Here is a 22,468-nt window from a genome sequence, read left to right as displayed (position 1 = left end):
TCACTATTTGTTCTCTCCAGTTGAGTGCTTTCATCCCCTCTCCAGCTCCTTTTTCACCTGCACTTTGAAGCACCGATGGGATATTTTCTTCCACCATTCACTGCAGCTCCTCTTAAGCTGGCCAGTTCTCTCCTACCACCCAGGGACCAGTTTTTCTTCATCTGTTTGTCTGGTTTAGCGTGCATGCATCCAGCCGGCAAACATGGGCAGTTTACAAAGAAACATGTTTTTATTTATTACAAGCCACTTAAAATCATTTATTTGACTTTTAAATTACCCTCAGCATTGAACTCTCATCTGCTTTGCAGATGGAAAGCAGCACTTACCAAACAGCCTTTATTGTCTGGGATATCCCCAGCCCACAGACAAACAGTTTTGATGTTCTTCTGACCACTTTCATTTTAGGTTGACCCTAAAGCTCAGCCAAGCTCCCTGGAATTCCCAAGCAGGCAGTAATTGCTATTCTGGAGGCTCTCTGGGCTGACATTCTGCAGGCCAGCCTCCTGACCGACCTTCCAGGCTTTCTCAATCTGCCTGGGCATGAAACGTGAGGATGTGCTGTCCTTCTTCAGGGTCTCATCGGCAGGATGCAGTTAGTCTTCCTTATTCGTCACCAAAGCCTTTTAGAGGCTTATGTCAGTGCCAAAGGGGCTTCACAAATGCCATGCCAGGTGTGATGCTCTAGGAGGCTGAGAGAGGTGGTGCTTTTCCAACAAGCTAGTTGGAAGTCATGTATAATTTGAAAACAGCATCAGTGCTGTTAGCTGAAAACAGACCGTGGTGTTACATCACTAGTTCTCACGTTAAAAAACAAGTGCTGCCACTAATACAGTCATCTATGGAGAAACCATACCTCATGCAGCATCCCTTTCTTACCAACGTGGACCCATGGAGAGAAGCTGAGGAAGGACCTCTCTCCTTGTGTAAAATACTGTGATGTATCAGCGTTACAAAGGTCACATTCTTCTTAATGCCCACACACAGCACCATGTTCCTTCCCAGAAATTGGTCTGTTGATGTTTGTTTTATGTTTTAAACAAACATCTGGCAAAATTTCCGGCATGTCTCTGAGAGCATCCTTAAACTGATCCTCCTTCAAGTTCAGTTCTTCATAGGCACTAGCTGAAATGTAGAAATAATTGAAAATTTAATGGTTGGAGTTATTCAGTAATGAATAGGTTTGTTATGTTAATTTTGGGTAAGACTTTGCAATAAGGACCTTTGCCCTTCTGTTTATAGGTACTGTCAGTGCTGCCATCCGGACTGGAGATCCTTTGTCACTGTTTGTTCTTTACTGGATAAACCGGACACACAGAAGCAGCTAGATAAACCTCCTTGATACCCACGCTCAGCTTTCTTGGGATGATAACAAGGCCATGATTTACAAAGTCTGTTCAAGTTACTTTTTAGGGCAAAGCCATGGTTTTGGCTCAGGACATGTCACATATCTAAGAAAATGCTTGGCTCAGACCTGTCCTGTTATTTCAGCGATGCGCAAGTGAGGCCAGCCAGCCCCCACCCTACTGGGATGAACAGCATCGTCCTTTTTGGTGCCTTTGCTGTCTTTTAAAAGAGCAATATCTGAAACTTAGGCTTTTTGGCTGCTTTTCCCCACTGCGTGCCTGTTCGGCGACTGCGAGCAGCTAGCCGGGTTAGCGGTGTGACTTCCCCGTGGTTTTGGGGGCTGCCAGCTGGGGTGGGTTCGGTGGCTTTTGCCTCCATCACCCTCCCAGTGGCTGGAGCACTGCTGCTGGTGGCAGAAGGCCAAGCATCCTTCCTTCAGTGACTCATGTTGTTTCTGTAAGGAATAGCTCTGGAGGGATGGAGTGCAGCAGTAAAGGGCCCATGGGGGACAACAGAGTGCGGTGTGAAGGGCTCATGTTGGGCAAGTTAAAGCAGATTTTTTTTTTTCAAAGACTTTAAGATGTCTCGTATACCTGTGCTAGTAAGCCATCTTCCTTCTGAATCCTGGTTTTAGCCTCAATGCTTTGGATGTACCATAGTAGAGAAGCTCCCCATTTTAATCTCTTGTTGTGTGCTTCCTCTGGTGTGTTTTTTTTAAAGTATTTTTAGTTTTAAATATCCCACCTTTAGTTTGATGATTCACAGAAGGTCCCTTTATTCTACAGTATGAGCAAGGAAGAAGAAAAGTTCTTGATAAGTCTGAACCAGACATTACTATTACTATTACTATTCTGTCTCCCTTGCCTTTCTCTGAAGATAATAATCCCAATCTTTTCAATCTTTTGTGAATTGTCATGCCCTTGATCCTTCTTGTTGCTCTTCAAATCGTCTGAAGTTCCCAGTCTCTTTGAGATGGCTGGACCACAGCAGACTGCTTGAGGTTGTACCACAGATTTATGTCAAGATATTATATCTTTTTATTGTTCTTCATCCTATTTTATCTGCACGCTGAAAGGATAGAGTTGCTGAGCCTTCTGTTGCACAACAGAAAATAAGACTGGGTGGCACTTGGGGGCAAAGGCAATGATATAGGTTACTTCCTAAAGCATTTCTTGCATATTTTCCAATTTGTTTCTAAAGACCTTTGGTGACTCCACAGCCCTGCACGCCATCCCAGTCTTCTGTGACCTTTGCTATTAGAAAGACAGAAAAACACCTAACCTAAAGCTTCCTTGCTGCAATCTACCTCTTATATACCTCCCATGGGCAGGGAAAACAGCTTTTTCCACTTGACTGTGCAATGGCCTCTTACATATTTGAAGACTCTCACCATGTTTCCCCTTTAGCATTCTTCTTGGGAACAAATGCAGTACATTTAGGCCTTTTTGGTCATGTTTCTTAGGTCTCTTATTATTATTACTGTCCTTTCTGAATGGGCCATGTCTTTCTTGAACTTCATGGCTCAAACCAGACATAATACTTCTAGCCAAAATCTTAACAACGTTGTAAAGACTGAATGGTAACAATTCCCTTGCATCTTACAAGGTATCAGCCAGTTTATACATAGTAGCATGATGTGCATATCAGTTCATGTCCAGCTTGTGAACAACCCTACTGCCCTACTAAACCATCTTTTGAAATACTGCTGTCCTGTAGCTTGGCCGTAGATGTGGTGCAGGGTCCTTTCCTCCGTCCTTGCTGTGCTGAGCACCATGTTCTCCAGCTTACTCCTAGATTATCAAGAGGAGGCTAAACCCGAACCTGGACCCCAGCAATTCTTGCAGCCATCTCCAGCTTGATGCGACCTGAAAACTTCGCAGACTTCATCCTCTGCTTGAACCACTGAATAGTCTTTTACAAGTCCCGGGCAATTCCATTCAATGCATTCTTGTATTTTGAAAGAAAAATCAATCATAACTACTTTCAAGAAGGGTTTACTAATTAGATTGTATCAGCCATAGAGACATTTCATCTAGTCCACTTCTCGTTTTATACAGCTGAAGCTGTATATTAGCCATGGTGGTTTTTTGTTCGGGGGTTTTTTTTTTGGTTTTTTTTGAAGGTATCTCAGCAGTTTGCCTTTTCTCCTAAATCCATAACTTCATGTAGATACAACAAACTTCCCAGGCCATTATGCTGCCTATTCATCTAGCTTTTTTGAAGGTCTCTGAAGTTTCCTTTATTCCCCTCTGGGACCTGGTTAATTTAATTAATTCATAGCTATGTTTTCTATTTATATCTATCATATCTCCTAGTTTAGCATTCATCTTTTCCCAGTCTGTGCTGTAACAAACAGCATGAGAGGGATTTAGGTTGGAAGGCAGAGGCCTTCACTATGACCCTGATGCCCCGATGAAAAGTGACCACCTAACCCTCCTCTCTGCTTTCTCCCTCCTGGACAAATTCTGACATAGTAAATTGTTACTTACATTTTGCAGGACAAAGTAAACAAAGTTTTTCATTATTCCTTACCTTACTGATACAATCAATAATTCTAAGAGATCAGTGAGATCTGACTTTCCTTTACAAAACCTTACTTGCCATAATATGGTCTTTCAAATGTTTTAAAAAGACCATTCTGACCAATTTGCAGGTAAAGATGTGTGGCTGCAGCTTCACTGGCAGCCCAGTTGTTTCAGCTCCTGACAGTCATGGATGCGCTCTGTGTGATTTGGAGAACTGTTAATAGTCTGTCTTGTTCCAACATTTCCTTGTTATTCTGAAACAATTTTTGAGAGTACTACCAGAGGAGACCAGTAAAGGCAGGGCAACTCTATGGTGTTTTTTATTATGAGACTGCAAAACCCTAACCCCTTCTTTTTTCTTTTCTTTTTTCTGTGTTGAGCAATTAACTTATGGGGGTTCCAATTTCAGGCTCTCAAGGCTTTTTTACTTCTTCACTTCAAGAATCTCTTCCCATTTGGTCTTCAAGGTCCATTTGAGTCTTTCTCACTTTCCCTTTCTTCACTGCCAACTGAAATTTGAGATTTTCCTCTTTGCTAGCTTTCATACATTCAAGCTTTCTATACTCTGCCTGCTTTCCTATTGGCTCAAATAATGTATGGAAATGTACCGTTTAGCATCATGGCTTGATCCTTGTTGCCCTGGGAATGTACAACCTCTTGGGCTTTGTTGTTTTATGCAGGATCCATGTCATCTCCAAAAGACTATTTTTTTATTACTTTTTATTACTATTTTTAGTTTTCTTGTTTTAACTCTGAACTTTTGGTTAATAAGTATTGATCTCCCATCTTTATCACTACATCACAGTCTGGTATGCTATCTGCTCTTCCAGTTTTGAGTCTTGCTTTTAGTCAGGTAAATGTTAGACTCGTGAAGAGGTGTGAATCTGAGTTTAAAGTACAATAGCTGCTTTGTATGAACTCTCAGTGAGCGTCAGGTGGTGTGATGCAGCCTAAACCACTTTAATGTAAACAAAGAGTGCTGACACAAAGTAGAAATTGAAGAAGCTGGTTACTCTGCACTGAGTAACCTCCCCATATGGACAAGCCTTTACCTAATTGTTCAGCTAATGCTATCTTTCTGATTAGATCCACTGTAATACTTCAAACAAAAGAACTCAGCTGCAGTGGGACGCCTGGGAAAGATCAAGATGAATAAAGGTATGACATTAAATTGCATTAGTTAAAGCCCACCAAATCCCTGTGTGGATGCTTTCTTTTTTACAGATAAAATATCCCTAGCTTCCTTTATATTTTATTCTAAAAAGCTTAATCCTAACATGTTCATGCTGGGGTTTAAGGCCCTCTTACTTTCCCATCTGTAGTTAATTCAACTTAAATGTCTTAGGTAGACATCCAATCTAAGTTAAGAGTAGATGGCTTTCTGCTCTGCTTATAGCTTGTGTTTTAAGGCAAAGAAATTGGTTCTCTAAATTCTGTCTCATTGTGTGATTTGACAATTTGTTAGGCAAAGTACGACATTATCATCATTTTTGTTGCTTTTTCTGCCTATTAGATGTCTCAGCATGAGACATTAAACATCCTCTTTTCTTTTTATCTGGAGATTTATAATGCTAACTTTACAGGAATGCCATGTGGGACCAAGTCAAACATATTACAGGTATCTCAGTGTCTTGTGTCTATGCAAAACCATCTTGACTGACACTGACTTGCTATCTTTCTTTTTTTCAGACAGGTATGTATCTCATCAAATCATTACTTTTGATTTTCTCTGGGATTTTTATGATGTCTTCAGCTCAAGTTTTAAGGCATTTCAAGCTGCTGTATTATTGTAAAATAAATTAATGAGTCAAATCAGGTGTGTCTGTGGCATTAGAAACTAATCTGTTATGAAGACTTTTTCAGGGCTCAGGTGGAAGTGGAACAGTGTTCTTCTTTAAACAGCTCTGGGAACAGAAAAGATTTCAGGAATTAAGGAAACGAGCCAGGTGACTTGCATGCACCCTCTCCTTCTGACCAGTATTTTCCATAATTAATTACTTTTGTTTACTAGCATCAGATGCACAGGTATTTTGAGGCATACCGTATCATCACAGGACAAGCATACTGTACAACTGTGTGACTGATGGCATTATGATTGATTCTGGATCTTCTAGCAATACAGAGCAACGCAAACTCAGTTGAGTCAGGTTTATGTGGGATCATGAATTGAAAGCCTGCTATAAAAAAATAATTAAAACACAAATTTGATCAGGGATGCTGAAGTGAAGAGGAGCAATTTACAGACAATGTGAGTGGATGCTCAGACAATGGACTCATTTAATTTTCTGCATTGAATGTTTGTGTTAGTTAAAGCCCTGGTGAAATATTTGAATTGAAAAAATGGGTGGAAGGAGATTTTCTGTATTACAATAGCAATCATTCCCTGATTGCACCCACTGTTGAAATGTCAGGCATTCATCTAGGCATTTCTGAAGCATCATTCATTGTATCAGTGGCACATATTAGTATTATCCAGGGCTACAGTGACCTTAGTAGATGAAGGAAGGAGGGGAGGGGAAGAGAGAAATTGAAGAAGGCATTTAGTTTTCTGATTGAGTACCTGATAGCTCCATTTAATTCAATGGGATCGTTGCATTTGTGAAGTTAGACGTGCTTGGCTCTGTTGCTGAACAGGGAATGAGACATAAATCTGCAATGAGAACCAAGCTGTGTTTATCTCCACTTTTGTGGCAACAAGCCATTTACAATAAACCAGTTTATATTCTCCATCCTGGGTTTAGTCCTAATGATGATTACTGCTCCTCTATGCAGTTATGATTTGGTACTTGTTTTTGTCAAAGGGTTTCCAGGCAAAATTGCAGGTCATGCCCAGTGTGTAGACTGGTGAGACACAGACACTAAAGCTTAAACTAACTTTCATATTAAAAGAATAACTCAAGCGGGTGGGGGAGAACACATCTGTTATCTCTGAAAGTCAAGTTACTCTCATCCTCAACCAAAGTTATTAATATTAATTGCTTGATGATTCCATAAGCACAGAAAAGGCTGGTTTAACATTTTTTGGGGAAGATGAACTGTGTATTTCCACATCCTAACACCCCATGCTTTCTTTTAGATTTACCTTGGTTTTGAACTTTGTTTGCAAACACCTTTTTTGAAAAAGATTTTTCAGGCAGCATTCTCCATATATAAACCACTGACATAAACTCTTCACTGATAATCTTAAGTCTGTTTCTTTTGAGACTTAGCATGGTTATAAAATACTCAGTAAAAAACCTGATTGTTGACATGCAGATTGCTTTCCACATTTCCTTTGGCCTGATCCTGTAACTACGTACAGACACACATAGTTCAACAGTTGGTTTTGGGTTTTTTTGTTTGTTTGTTTTACAAGAGGAAAGTCAATCTTGTGTGTTTCAAGGAACCACACTATGAACTGGTAGTTGCAACATCGGCACAGGGAATGGGAGAAGATGGGCACATTGTATACTTGTTTTACATGAGGAAGGACAGAAAAGCAGCAAGGAAACTTCACCTGGGGCAGAGTCAGTAGGACAGGCCACATCACTAAACTTTGTACACCACTCCAAAAGGCACAGATAAAAGGTTGTGTGGGTATATGGAATTGGGGAGGGAAAAAGCTACAGTTGTTGTTTGCTGATTTACCTGTCTGTGGGCTAAATGATAGAGCAGTATTTTCAAACAACAAAAAAAAATACTTCTTGAAAAACTGGAAGGGATTTAAAAAGAGTTACAAGCATAAAGCAAGACCTGAAAAAGACAGTTAAAAATTCTGATACATGGTCCTTAAACCCAATGGCTAAAACTAATGATTAGAAGCTCAGGCTAGATTAATTCAAACAAATATGAAGGCATAACATTAAGAATTAAGCTAAGTGCCCATCTTTAAAACCTACCTAACCGGTGGACTTCCCTCTCAAATTCCCAGACTGGATCCTCCTGGATCAACTCCTGCTTCACTAGAAGTTACTGGTTTGATGCATAGATTTCTGAATTAAATCCTTCAGTTTGTCATGCAGGAGGTCAAATGAGATGGTTCTGCTTGTTCTACACAGTTATTTCGGAAGCCACTTCCTGTTTGAGACCTTTTAAAACACACATATACTCTCCAATGATTCCCAAAAGCCACTCTTTTTAATATCTAGCCTGCTTGTGCTTCCTCTTTTTCTTGGTTTCTAGATTTATACAGAAAAGGGAAGAGAAAAAAAGGGGGCAGCGAGGAGGAGGGAATGCCTTTCATTTTCCATTATTTATCCCTCCTAAAAAAAAAAAAAAAAAGGAAACTGAAACATACTGTGCTCCACACTGCACACAAAATGCCTTTTAGAGGGTTTCTCATGGGTGGGCAACTTCTGGAATTCAGAAGGGAGAGGGAAGACTACATTAAAGACTATTATTTTTTTCCCTAGGGAAAAACAGAATTTGTCTGCCATTTACAGAGCGGCATAAAAAAACCCCAACGGTCCTTTAGGCTTCTCAAGCTACTAGCTTTACATATTTATTTTCTATTTTGTTATGTCCAAACACTAATGTTAATAAACAAACAACACAATATTAAATGTGTGTCAAACCACTAACATAAACATCAGTGCCACAACTGTGTGAATTGTAAGGAGCTACCATAATTTGAAAATACAGGTGGCAGTGAAGCAAAGGTGCAAGGTCTGACTTGTTCCTTCACTACCCCTGCCTTGGTGGGGGAGACTTCTAGATGAACAAAGCACTGGAAGTTTCTCACTGAACTTGACAATTTGTAGGTGCTCAGTTCCTCTTAAAACAACAACAGAAAACTCCACCCTAACCCAAACTGATGTTTGAAAATTGGAGCTTGTCTTGATTAAGGTCATAGAAGAATCGCAGCACAGTAATGAACAGAAGCCAAATATGCTGAGTCTTACTTCTTTGCATTAAATGCAAGACTGTGTTCTTCATGTTACACTGTTAATTGCCAAACAAATTTTTTGAAAAGCAGGTTCCAATTGATGTGTCCTTGGAGAAAGACTTGTGCTCACCCTGCAGAAAGCTTTAAATCCTCAGTGTATTTTAAATTAAGGTTTTAGTGGCTGAGCTTCCTGACTCAGACTTAATGAAATTTGAAATTTTTTTTTCCTGACAGGTAAAAATGAATAGTCACCAAATTAATTGTCTTTGAAGAAGGAAAAAAAAATCAAAGCTGCATAAATGTACAACTTCCCTCAATTTCTAAAACTCTATTTTTTGAAATTAAAAAGTTTCCCATTTTGTTCAGCAAGCAGCTAAATGACACTTCTTGTCTTTATATAAAATTGTAGGTGACTGCATGAAATGTTACCATGTTTTATTAACTCCTTCTGCCGTTCATACAGATTGAGTACTTGACACAATTATTTTGAAATATATGGATTGCATGAAGTCAGGGCAGACGTTCAGACTGGGTCCTAATGTCACTAATACTTTCTGCTTAATGCAATTTATTACGTTGTAACTGGATGGCACAATCCATGACCTGCATAAGGATGCAGAACTTCATTAAGGCATCTCGTTAAAGGAACTAGAAACCCTACATGAAGCTGACTCACCAGGCAGATGCATCTTACTTCTAACAGGACCAGAATGAAGGGCCTAAGCGTTGTCACAGAGACAGGGTGATCCTGTAGGACAACCTGGGAATAACTAAGCTTGTAGCAAAAAGCTTGGGGCTGCTGCTGACAGAATGACTCACAAAGCTAAGCCCGATGAAACTGGTGAATTTTACCCAACAGAGCTTATGCTGATTTTGGCTTCAATCTAGCAGAGTGCTTAAGCACATTCTTAATTATAAGGAAGTGGCATAAAGCAATTAAGTTAACAATGTGTTTAAGTGTGTTGCTGGGCTAAAAACATTATTTAGAGAAATGTGGAGAAGTTGGTAACCCCTAAAAGAGATGAAGTGGAGAAATGCAAGAGCAAGACACAGCCGAAGTTGTAAAGGCGCAGATGGCTTGGGTGGAGAGAGGTTCCAAGGAAGGTTTAAGCCGGTTTGGCTCTCCAAAGCACTTACTGCGTTGGGGTCACGGAGAACACCATGGTCATGGAGATTATGACGCAGAAAACTCATCTCGGGGCTTCCTGAGGGATTTGGAGGCCCTGGAGGTCCCGCAGCCACCACCTGGGTAAGCACCGGGGGCCTGGGGCCTCCCGCGGCCTCCGGCCCCGCCCGCGCCCCCCGCAGGCCCTGGCCTCACCCGGGAGAAGCGGGGTGCGTCAGGAGACGGAGCCCGGCTCAGCGGGGGCCCTGGGGTCCTTCAGTCCCCTCCCGGCCCCCGACCGCGGCCCCCGCTCATCCCAGAGCTCCTACTGCAAACGAAGCCACCGGGGCGGGGGCACCGCCAGCCTCGTCCCCTCGCCCGAGGCCTGCACAACCCGGGCGGCCGGAGGGCCTTTCCCGCCCTCCCGCACCTCAGGGCCGGCGCGGGGCAGCGCTCACCCGGGCCCGCCCGGCGGGGCTTCCCACGGCCGCGTCGGCCTCCTGAGCCGGGCATCACCCGGGCCGCCGGCGGGAGACGTGGCGCGGCCCGGCCCCGCTCGCCCCTCTCTTCCCCGCTTCGCCGCGCCGCCGGCCCGCCGCGCCCGGGCGCCCGCCGGTCCTCCGGGCGTGTTTCCCATGCTGCACCGCGGCGCGGCGGCGCTCTGGCCGGGCTGTCGCTGTCACCGCCAGGAGGAGGCTGAGGGTAGGCGCCGCTCGCCCCGCCAGAGCAGGAAGGAGCCGCCGCCGCCGCCGCCAACTTCCCCTCGGCCTCCCCTCCCCCGCCGCCGCCGCTTCCCCTCCCCCGCGCCCTGCCGCCGCCCCGCCATGCCCGGGGCCGCGGCACGGGCACGCTGAGCCGCCGCGCCCCGGCCCGGCCTGGCCCGCCTTCTCTTCGTAGCTCTGCGGCCGGTAAGTACCGGCGGGCGGGAGCGGGAACTGGCCGGGTCCGGCCGGGCCCGCCCGCCCGCCGCAGCGGCGGCGGGAGGTGCGCGGCGGGAGGGAGGGAGGAGGAGAGGGAAGGCAAGGCAGGGGGAGGGGGGGGGGCAGCTGCTCGGCGCAGCGGGGCCCGGCCTGGCGCGGCGCGTCCCGCCCGCATGGGCCGCGCTTGGCCCCGCCGGCGGAGAGGCCGGCGAGCGGGGGATGAGGCGAGAGGCGGCGGGGCCCTCCTCCCGCGCTGCTCGCCGCGGGGGGGCCGCCGGGAGCTCCCTGCCGCTCTGCCGGCCGGCGGCGGGGCTTCCCCGGCGGGGCCGGCGGGCCGGCAGCCCGGGGTCGCGGCAGGGCCAAGCAGGCCTTGGCGGGGCGGCGGGGATGGGGCCGTGCTGCCCGCGGGCCGGCTGACGGACGGACAGACAAAGGGCCGGGGGAGCGGCGGGCGGACGGGCCGGCACTGTGTGCCGCCGGCCCCGGCCCCCTGGGCGGCCGTATCCTCCCGCTGCCCGCGCTCCATTGTTCTGGTGTAAGATAGCTGAAGCGTGCCGACTTGTGAAAATTTATTTCGTTGAATTTTATTCTTCGAACAACCTCCTCCGAGTCTCCTCTCAGCTGCTCGGAGGAAGCTTTTGCACGGGAGCTCTCTGCAGCGTCGGGAGCTGCTTACAAGTGCCAGGCTGGAAGTGCTTGGGAGGGCAGGGGGGACCAGTAGGAGTTGAGGAGAAATTAGTTGAGGTTTAAACACTTTCACTCTTCATGTCTTTCCTCTCCCAGTTCCTACCAAACCTCAGCTGGGATGAGTGCAGCAATGTCTGTACTAAGCCGGCTCATGAAAAGGGAACACACTTGTGTTACAAACGTAAATCATCTCTCCGATCACTTGGTTTTTGTAAACTGTTCAGAGCAGCTGCGAGGGCTTTTGCACAACGATAAAAGCAAGTAGATATGTGGAATCGAGTGATCCCAGCTTTAGTCTTGCTTTGAAAGTCTACTTAGAGCATCACCTCTCTCTCTCTCTCTCTCTCTCTCTCTCTGTGTGTACACGTGACATTGTGGTCCAGGAAGTTTTAGATGGGAGAGATGTCTTACTTCTGATGAGCAGCATCTTTGCCATTGGTACAAGACAGATGACAGGGCTATGGTTTTTCTGTTGAGTAGGATCTCAGTTGCTTTGTTTATTTGCTTTACTTATATACAGGTTTCAGTAATACTTTACAAGCTTGCTAAAGATATGTACCCGGGCTTGTCATGCTTGAACATTTTGGAGTGCCAGTATCAGATTTCCTCCCTGTAAGTGGTACAGCTTTAACAGTTGTTCTCCCAGAGTTTGGTGAAGCATGCCTTGTGAAGGAAAGATGTGGAAAAATGCATGAACCACTGTCAGTTTTAGCAGGCATCTTAGGCTGTACTCAAAATCAGACTAGATAAACCAATGGTAGGATCTAGACTTAAAATCTATCCTGCTATGTAAAAAGTTTGCATACCTTCGGGCAGTGTTAGTTTTTCAGTGTTCCAGTGTTTGGGATTCGTGCATGTGTCCAGTGACAGCTGTCATCTGCAGAAGCTTTGGCTGTGCTGGGAAGCTCTAGAGCTCATGAGGCCAGCCTTCCTGTGGATCTCATGGGATCTGCAGTCTCCTGGTACAGGGGTACAGACAGATTCACAGGAGAGGCAAGAAAACCCTGCTTTTGTTGCAGTAATTAAGGAAAACTCAACAAAATTAATTTTTCAGTTGCACAATTTCCTGAAAACTGTTGTCATGGCCTTCCTTGATGAATACTCAGATGCATATATATGTATTCAGTTTCCAAAAGTATTTTCTTTGTAGTTGGTTCTGAATGTCTGTGTGCCCCTCTTCTCCAAATATACATGTGGTTAGTCACTGAGCTCATATAACTGAATAAAGCTAAAAAAGATGAGGGTGACCTCTTGCATTTACGCTGTCATGTGCACATGTACTTTTTCGGTCTTCACTCCTCAGGCTGAGGCCTGGGAGAACAGATGTATATGTAATCTGTGTTTCTGTTATTGTCCTTCTTGTCCATATGTGTTTAATTTTTATTGTAATGCAAACATTCTATTTATGGAAAATCCATACTATATAACTGATTATGAAATCATATCACAAGTAGGTAAGTAGCTACTTGAAGAATCACAATGATTAAAAAAATCAGAAGAAAAATTACTCAGAATCTGACAAGTTACGTTGCAGGCTAAATTGTTCACCTGAAGGAACGCATACTTCTGTAATATTATGTACTTCTCAAAGATGGTTTTCCCTCTCAGGTCAATGTATACAATTTTATTTGTACGGGGGTTTAAAGCTCTGTGGAGTGTACGTGTGTTCATTGTAAAACCATTGAGGTTGGAAGTTCTTCTAGCTAAGAACTTCGTATACTGTTAATGTTAGAGTTGAACTACGAGAATACTAAGAATGTATTACTCTAGTGAAATACGGTGATGATGCATCTAAGTTTAGCTCACTTACAGATGAGTTCTTTGCATCACAGGTTCAATAATGTAAATTTGTAAATAGTGAAGTTCAGCATTGTTAGTGCATGTTCAGGTTGTTAGTGTATGGATTTAGGTAAAACAATTTAAAATGTACTAATGGGGAAGAAGAGTTGGTTGTATTCTAATATTTTGGGGAAAAGCAGAGTGGGATTGTCTTCTGTATCTGCTGCTAGAGATCTATGATGTTTTTAGTGATTAGAATCTTTGTAGAGGCTTCCTCTGGTGAGGACTGCTATGTGCTGTTGTCCCATTGTAAATATTACAAATGGAGGCCTAGATGGAGGAGCCTGACAAAGTGGGCCTTAATCTGTTAAAACCACTTTGTGTTGAGCATGATTTGGGATTGTTTGATTTAATTTTGGCTCTAATATAAAATACATTTTTCAGTGTGAAGTAAAAAAGTTAAATAAGAAATAACAATGTTGGTATAATGTCTTTGATAAATAAACACACTGCTGTTACCCTAAACATGAAACTGAAGTGTCCAACTTTCTTGTCCAAACTTAACAATATCTTGTATATTAAGTGAATGGGACAAGGAATGAAAAGTAAATGCCATTGGAAATATTTTTTACTTTGAAAACTCCTAAATGGATCTAACAGAGAAATAAATACGTTTCATTTAAAATAATTACTTCTTGTGCCTTTGACTGGCATGTTAATGATAGCTGCCTTTCAAACCAGCATCGATTATGATGAAATAAATTCAAGCCTTCAGCTTGCAATGTGATCTGCATACCTGAGTGTTTAAAGACAAATGAAGTCACACAGAGTCTCCATGGATGTAAGCAGACATGGGTGTCTGCTTCTATCAGGTTGCAGGGCTTACGTGAAGGATCACTACTGTGATTAACTTGCACTTTAATTTGTTTGTGTCCTTGACAGAAATACTTTTGGGAAAATAATGTTTCTTGGAGTACTGAGATTCATCAAATACATTTTTTCTTTTATTTTTTCGCTTCCATGTGGTGGAATCTATGCAGAACTAGTACTGAGTTTATACATTTAACGTACTGTTTTTTAACAGCTGAGACATAGCTATTGACAGGCCATGTCAGCAGAACACAGCCATTGGCTATAATACATAGCTATATGCCAAACACAAACCTCTATCTAACAAAAGAAAATCCATTCAGGTTTTTGTGAGATTTATTTTCATTTGCACAAATTCTGTTAGTTACTTTACTTCAGTACTTTCCAGTGAAATTAAAAATGCAACTCCATCCGTTTAGCTCATTAGTACTCTGTATACATATGAAATATACATTTTTTCATCATCTACATAGAACATAATATTTTATACGTCAGCAGTAATGCTGTAAACTACACAAGTGGCATAAGTTTAACCTATTTAACTTACAAATCATTGTACAAATTAAAATACAATAACATATGTGAGCATTCCAATATTATATGTGATTAAATGGTCTTCCCCTGACTCCATATAGAGCTATTTTTCATACATCGTTCAGCATATCGGATAAAATATCTGGAAAAATCCATAATACATTCTCACAGAACTTGATTGTAAGCGTGTCCTAAGGAGAAAGTCGGTGACTTTTAGAAAGACTGTGGAAAGCACAACATGCAGAAAGGTTAGAATCTCCTGATAAGTTCTTCCATACTGTCAGAATTTTATTTTGGGTGATATTATAGAGACTTAATACTGCTTTTGCTCAGAAATAATTTTTAGTGTACTCTTATGATATTATCAGTGTGTTAATGTATTCAGGGCTATGATATCAAGAGGTATCAGTGCAAATCCTATAATGTAGTTAATGTATTACTAATTTGTATTAGTTCATGATTTCATTGCACTTTGGAAAACAGCAAGACATACATAGCTCATTAATGGGGTATGTATATTGGCCTGATCCTGCAATTCATATACTCTGCTGGCATATTAGTATTGCAGTATCTGCATCATGTCACAGTTGTGCAGAAAACCTTAAGACAGTACTGTCTAATTCTTCTCTTACGACTAGGATGACATTTTTATAGGCACAGAATTAAACAGTCTGATGATAGAACGAAATCTGTGTGGGAAGAAGTTCCAGCCTGCAAACAGCAGTAGGGTATAATTTATGAACAGCTTATCAAATATAAACTGTCAAGATCTCTTGCACTGGGAAAAAAAAGCCACCAAAACCCAAACCAAAAATCAAGGTGCTTGTACAATGTCTGTAAAACAAAGTAATTTCTTGATATAACATTTGATATTACTAATGTGTAAAGCTGCTGTGATACCTGTGTGAGCTCAGATATGAGGCTGGTAAGCCTTCTGCGCTAAAGGTGTTTCAAATGGCAGCTACATCTGTAAGGTAAAAAGATGCTCATTCATAAAAATTTTGTCAGGTATTTAAACATTTTTGTAATAATTTCCCATAATGTCTGTATTAGCTTTTAATACACAGGTACCCCAGGATGGATATAAAAGACATAACTAGAAAGGTTTACAATGTCAGTAACATCATGACCAGGTCATGTTACCTTAGTGCAAGAGGTGAAGTGGGAAATCTTGCTGCTGGGCAGATTTAACATATAGTCGGATGTTCGCTAGCAGTGTTTTAAAAAAGAGGAAACAGTCCTTTTTTATACTCTCTGAATTTTAACCACTATGTGATTGCCCTTAAAATTTGTATGATTTCTTTTTTTCTGTTGTTGGGATTAGATTTGAAACAAGAAAATAGTGATATGCTGTTAAAAAGTATGCGTGCATGTGTATGTATATGTAGAACACTTGTAGCATGTATTAATGATGATGTCTGGCCTAAATCTCCAGTCATCAACTATGAGAAATGTTCAGCGTAAAGTGACGTTTATTTTGCCAGACAATAAGCAGCATATTATATGAGTTAGCTGCCTGGGATGTAGCTGTGATCTGTAGTTTACTGGGAAGGGGCAAAGCAAGTATGCAACTTATAAATTCACTGGCTTTCTGCAGACTTCCTTTGGTAGTGAAAACTATTTAGTCTTGCTTTCAACAATGCATCTGTAGTATTGCATTGCAAACATTCTTCAGTTTTGTAAAGGGAGGGAAGAGCGAGAAAAATGAGAATTAAAGCCAAGAAATGAGTACATTTCACAGGATCCATGGATGATTTTTTAGTCTGTAAGCATTGTAACAGTCAGTATTTCCAGGTGTAGTGGATGATTTCAGAGTTTCTCAAATAAGAGTACTCTGAAGTAAATTATCATCTCTGTTGCTGATCTCCTGAAGTACGATTCTCCTTTGTATCTGACCACATGCACAGTGGTTCCTAACATAGGTTGCTCGTATATGTGAGTCTCTGTCAGACGAAATATATGTGAGATGGATGACAATTGTCAGGCTTTTAAGTTGGGTCATTTGTAGTACTAAGCATTTCTAGATCCGACAGTAACTGTATAATTATATTTAAGAAATCATCTCCTTTGTGTTCTTGAAGTTTATTTTAACACAGTTCTTCATGAAACATTAGTAAACTCAATTAATTCTCTTTTTGCCAATCTTATGTTTCTTACCTTGAATTTTTTTTTTTTTTTGTCATGACCAGAGTAGGTCAACTGCAGAGGGAGGTGGTCAGTTCTCAGGGTACCAAGATGTGATACAATTATTTTAGACCACAGTCACTTGCAGATTTTCTAGACGTGTCCATGGAATATCGGTTTTCAGCTTATGATTTAGCCTTATAACCATTTTCTGGGGGTAAAATCTAGTGTGAAGGTGCCCTGCATGAATATTGCTTTAACAATATCAAACAAAAATGAATCATTCATATGGGAGAAAGACTGCTGTCATCCCTCAAGGAGGAAAGCTTTATTAGACTGCTGTTCTGAGGAGCTTCCTCTGTCACTGGTGAACCTGATGGTTATGTTCTGTGATAAATTTTTGTCTGAGTCAGCAAAAAGATGTGAAAGCTATGTGATTGTGTTCTGGGGATTGGGAAAGCTTGTATTGTTAGGGAGTGTAAGGAAGTAAGGGAAAGCTACTTGGCTTTAATGTTGCTTTTTTCTGGTAGAGGTGATGAGGTTTGCTTCTTAAATGACTTGTAGAAAAGAATTTTTATGTATTTAAAATGTTTTTTTTTTAATCACCAGTTATTTATACCTGACATGAAATTAGCGATTGGGAGGGGAGATAAAACAGTTTATAGAAAAGAAGCATGCAGAGGATGATCATCCAGTTGTCATAGTATATTGCTTGCATATGTAGAATAGATGGCAGTTTGTAGACAAAACCAGTGGGCTTGTTGTCTTCATCTGTCAGTTAAAAGTAGATCATGCAAACCAGGTGTATTCAGGCTTTTCTGGTGCGTGCTATGAACCTATACTCAGTGTTACATACATTGTATTGGATCAAATATGTCAGCTTTAAGTGTGTTTGCTGTCACTTTTCAAGGAACAGCAATGTAAAAGGACAGACTGAAAGAAAAGAATCTCTCAATTCTTTGCATGACCTTGCAATTTACTGTCTAGTAAGTCTTTGTGTTGTCCATGACTGACATTCCTTAGAGGTCACAGGACAGGCGTGGGGCTTTCCACAGTTGTGCTGATGGTGAGAGTATGGCTGCGTATCCAGAAAGCAATTACATGTTGCATGCCTGAAATTTGCTGTAACATGGGGCAACTCTTCATTTCCCATCTTTGGTTGGATGCGCGTTCAGCAAAGCAGTCTCAGCTCTCATGCTTGCATCTTGAGTGCCTGAAATTGTTGCCCCGTTACCTGTGGGACACATGCATTGAGGGAACCTGGGTGAATGCAGCAGCATCAGTGGGTTGAGGTCTTGAGGACTTGAGACTCTTAATGTGGTTGGGTGAGAAAACAGTATCTGGAAAGCATAAACACAGGACATGCTGGGTTTTTGTTTTACTGAATCCTATAAGAATATTATTTTACTTTACAGATTGGTTTCCTGCTTGTTTAGTAATACAGGCCGTATTGAATGTATTTTACTAAGACTTGGCTTCATCATGAAGTTATTTGACTGTGGGTTGTCAGAAATTTAAGACCTGTTTGAGATGGTAGCTCTTAATTGTTGACCTGTGACTTAATGGCATCAAGAACCTTCAAGATTTTTTTTTCCTAATGATTATAGGAGTTATTATAAAGGTGAATCATATCTTTTGATCAATCTGAATTTGTTTTAGTGTATTCTAGCACTTAATTACTGAAAATCAGCTGCAGGGTACCAGAGTCATTAAGGTAGAATCCAATTTCCACAATCTTTTTATTCATGAGGGCACAATCCTGAGAAGTCTTGAGTTTTATTTTTTGGATTATTTTCGGTGTTAGTTAATGGGCCAGGATATCTGTGTTGTTATTGCTCTTATGAAATGGCTTCTAGACATCTCATGTTTTGGCTTGTCTTGATCTGAAAATTGGCTTAAGTGCTTTAAAATTGTTTGAGAAATGTAAAACTGTAATGAAGAGTGATCACCTTGGGGTATGTGGTAGAAGTCAGCGGGATTCCTTGCTCATACCGTTCTTGGAGTATCAAGGTGAAGAGTCATCTGGGAATTCTTGTTGGGTTTGTGGATAGTCTTTTTAAGAGGATATGCTGCAGGAGCACAATGCATGTAGTAGTCACTTGATTTGACTTTTCCTTCAGAGTGAGGATCAGCCAGATTAAAAGAGGCTGACTTACAATTCTGGAATTTTATGTAAGTGGGTTAGGAATAGTTCTCAGTTGATTTAATCTGACCACAAATGTTGGTTATCAGTAGGGAGGTGGTGGATTTGTTGCAACAGCATGGAAAAAAAATCCTAACTCTACAGAAGTGTACTCTTCAAAAACTTTTTTTGTTGTCTTAGCATGGTCTGTATAACATGCTTCTGTTCCAAGAGGGAGTTTTGAGAAGGTGACCTAGTTGCTCACTTCCATGAATTTAGAGTTTATTTCTACTCCTTCCCCCTCTGGCTGATTTCACACTGTCTTTAAATACTAACATGTGTCTGTTTATGTGCTGACTCTTCTGCTTATTTTTGATGAAGATGCTTGACCACTTTGAAGAACAGCGGTATGTTTTTTTGTTGTGGTTTTTTGTTGTTTGTTTGTTTTGTTCACTGTTGGTCAGTGGGCTCCCTAACTGGAGCATCACGAGATCCTCTGCTACTTGTTTTTCATCATGCATTAAAGGAGACAAAGGGCTACCACCAGAACATACTGTCCAAGATGCTGCTTCTAATGATACCTAAATCATTGTCACTTCACTGTTCTTACATTCTTATAGAGCTGCCATCACTGAAGGGTCCAAACACCTTATGGAAATATGTGGTGCTTTAGGATTAATAACTGTCACCTGTGATTATTTTCTTTCCTGAGGCGATTATTATATGGGCTTATTTTTAACATGAGCTGTTATGTGTGTGTTCTATTGTGTTGTGTTCATGTTAGCAAAAGTGAAGTAGATATTTATGTGTTTGAAGCAGTTTATTTTCTGTTTCATGTTTAGTTTCCTATTTTTTAATTACTAGGCATATTAGTCTTGTGGAATAGGTCTCTGAAAGGCCTTCATATTTTTTTGAGGTAGGGCAGACCTATGGCATTTGAGGAGTGAAGTAGTCAACAGAGCTCAACCGAGTCTTTGAGCTTTAGGAAGGGTTCTTTCAGATCTTCTGGCCTAGACCACTCACTGGTGGCTTAGAAAGATGGCCACTAAAGGTAACACCGTGGTGTTTGAAAAACAATATAAAAAGCATAGGATTTACTTGGTCTGTCTGCAGTGAATCTTTTACTAAAGAGGTATTCATTCTATCATGTTTCAGACTAATTGGATTTTTTGAGGTTACTGTTCAATGTGTAGTTAAAGGGTGTGTTTGAAACACAGCTGAAAAGATATACATACCCACTAAAAATAAAGTTATGCTGCGGTATGACACTGACTCCTCAGCAGGTTTAAATGAGAACATGTTCCTTGACAGTATCACCATGTGAAAAGTTAGTCTACAGAGAGCCAAGGATATTTTGCAGAATATGTTTCTGGATCTTACACAGAAGGTAATCTTACCCTGAATAAGCTTACCATAATGAAGTTAAGGAAAAAATGTGTACTTGGTGCATGGCGGTGTCTTAAAACTGAAATTGCAAGTTAGGAGAATGGTTCCTGTTTTATAAACGCTTACATTGCCCTCACAACCTGAGAGCCCGTGTTGAAATAATGCTTTCAAGTACTGAAGTAAGATCTAGAAATACTGTCTGTGCTCTGTGATCTGTTTTGTATCATTATTCATGTCCTTCTCACCTATGGTTTAGATTAGTGTTGGTATTTTCCTAAAAGTTTTTCTAATGCTGTCATATATGTAAATGAGGGATGTCTTCCAGAATCTCAGAGGCTGCTTTTGCTGCTAACTTAAAGGTTTTTTGATCAAAACCTTCTTGATTATACTTTTGTTAGCTTATTGTCCAATGTTAACTTAGTCTACATGGATATATTAAGTAATTGGCTTGAATTTTTCTGTCATTACTATTTATCTTTAATGTGTGTAGATTGTCTTTTAGAAAACAATGAGGCTGAAGTAAAGATATTACAGGCAAGAAAGGCATGCTTTTAAAAGAACTGTTTTAGGTATAAGTCAAGCATGCAAACATTAAATTTGTAGCAATGAGCTTTACCTATGTCACCTTAATTTTACCATCCTCACTATATTACTAATATATTGTACTTTAATATTATATTATAGTCTTTTGTGATACATGAATACAGTATTTCCCCCACGGAAGCCCCTACCTTTTTGAGTGTACAGGATAAATGCTGCTCATTGAATAAGCATCTGCTCTGTAATTTGCTTTCTTCTTGTTGCATAACCTGTATTCTCTTATTGTGCTCATCTTAATCCTGCTCTGAAGGCAGAATGAATATATTTAATTCTGAAATTTCTGTAATGGTTATCACTAGGCTTGTGAGGCCCTCATAGATAGTTCCTACTGCTCTCTTCACGCCTAAATCCTAGGTGGGTCATTGCCCCTGTTTTGGAGACAAAGAAGTGGGAATATGGGGAATGTTTTGCTAAGGTAGCGGATTTGCCCAACAGCAGCGGCAGAGCTGAGAAAAGAAGCAAAATCTCTTACAGTTCTGTTACAACATCATGGGGGTAACCAGAGTTTCTCTCTTCAGTCTTACTGTCATGCTTACCTTTTCTTGGTCACAGTCCTGCATCTGTCTGCCTCTGTTCCTCTAGTGATTCTTCATCAAAGTGGCTACTCATCTGGAAACCTACTGGCTGGTTGTGCTTTTGCATCAGTGATTAGGTGCCAGGAGAGGCCGTACTCCTCTCTCCCACCTTCTCACAGTAGTTACCTAAGTAACTGATGTGGGCATACCTTTCCGTTTTACTTTTGCTGCTGCCTCCCTGGAAAGGAGCACAGCTCCTCCTTGGGAGCTGTGTGTGCTGGCGACAGGAACAAGAGAACTGGAAAGTGATTAGTTCACCCTTGTGACCTATATTTAACATTGCTTATTATTACAAGTATGTCACTATGCCTCAGGGAAAGGAAATGGTTGTTTCTTATTTTATGGCTGGAGAACTGATGCCTGGGAATAAGATGAAAATTTGTGTTTGGTGTGCATGCCTGTTGAGCTCTTCAGGAACTTTTTTTTCTTTTTTAAAATATACAGCATTGCATTCATATTTGTATTTTCAAAGTATTGCTGTCATTGATTTAATTGCAGCCTTGAATACTCAGCATTTAGGGTAAATCTGACCCAAATGTGTCAGGTTAAGCACCCAGAAGATGAAGAAAGTATAATTATATTATTGATTATAATATAATTAAATACATTAAATAAAAATAAATAAAATCAATAATATAATTACTGATCAACTGTTCTTAAAAAAAGTTTGGTAGAAATGGCTTATGTAGACTTGGGTAAGATCTCTGGCAGGACCAAAGATAGGATCCTATTTTGCAAGATGGCATTCAACTTTTTAAATGGTTGTGACTTTATTTTCCTGTTTACTGTGTCTCATTTACATGTTTCAGCCCTTGCAATAAATAGAACAAGGGTATTACAAACCATCTTACTAGTTTCACTTTGTTCTATGGAGCATTCCATCCAGTGTGCTGAAGGAAACGATGCATTATAGAAAAAGATACACATATACATACACACACACACAGAGACATATATGATCTTTTTATTAAAATGAAATAAAATCACAGTGCCAATAGGCTAGAGAGGCAAATTATGATGCACAAAGGTACTT

The 22,468-nt window shown here is 41.1% G+C and overlaps 2 protein-coding genes across 3 annotated transcripts in view; one reads left to right on the top strand and one right to left on the bottom strand.

Moving 5' to 3' along the window:
- LOC308068497 (TGF-beta receptor type-2-like) overlaps nucleotides 1-22,468 on the bottom strand; it is a 310,921-nt gene that overhangs the window by 91,966 nt on the left and 196,487 nt on the right. The gene's annotated exons all lie outside the window — the stretch shown is intronic.
- The window catches only part of ZNF148 (zinc finger protein 148), a 42,479-nt gene continuing 29,881 nt past the window's right edge, over nucleotides 9,871-22,468 (top strand). For both annotated transcript variants that reach the window (XM_080399213.1, XM_080399212.1), the window contains exon 1: nucleotides 9,871-10,746. The gene's annotated coding sequence lies outside the window, so the exon portion shown is untranslated. The remainder of the gene's footprint in view (nucleotides 10,747-22,468) is intronic.

The sequence above is a fragment of the Falco punctatus genome (assembly GCF_963210335.1).
Source record: "Falco punctatus genome assembly, chromosome: 8".
Taxonomy (NCBI): Eukaryota; Metazoa; Chordata; class Aves; order Falconiformes; family Falconidae; genus Falco; species Falco punctatus.
The sequence above is the reverse complement of the archived record's forward strand: the minus strand, read 5'-3'. Positions and strand labels throughout refer to the sequence as shown.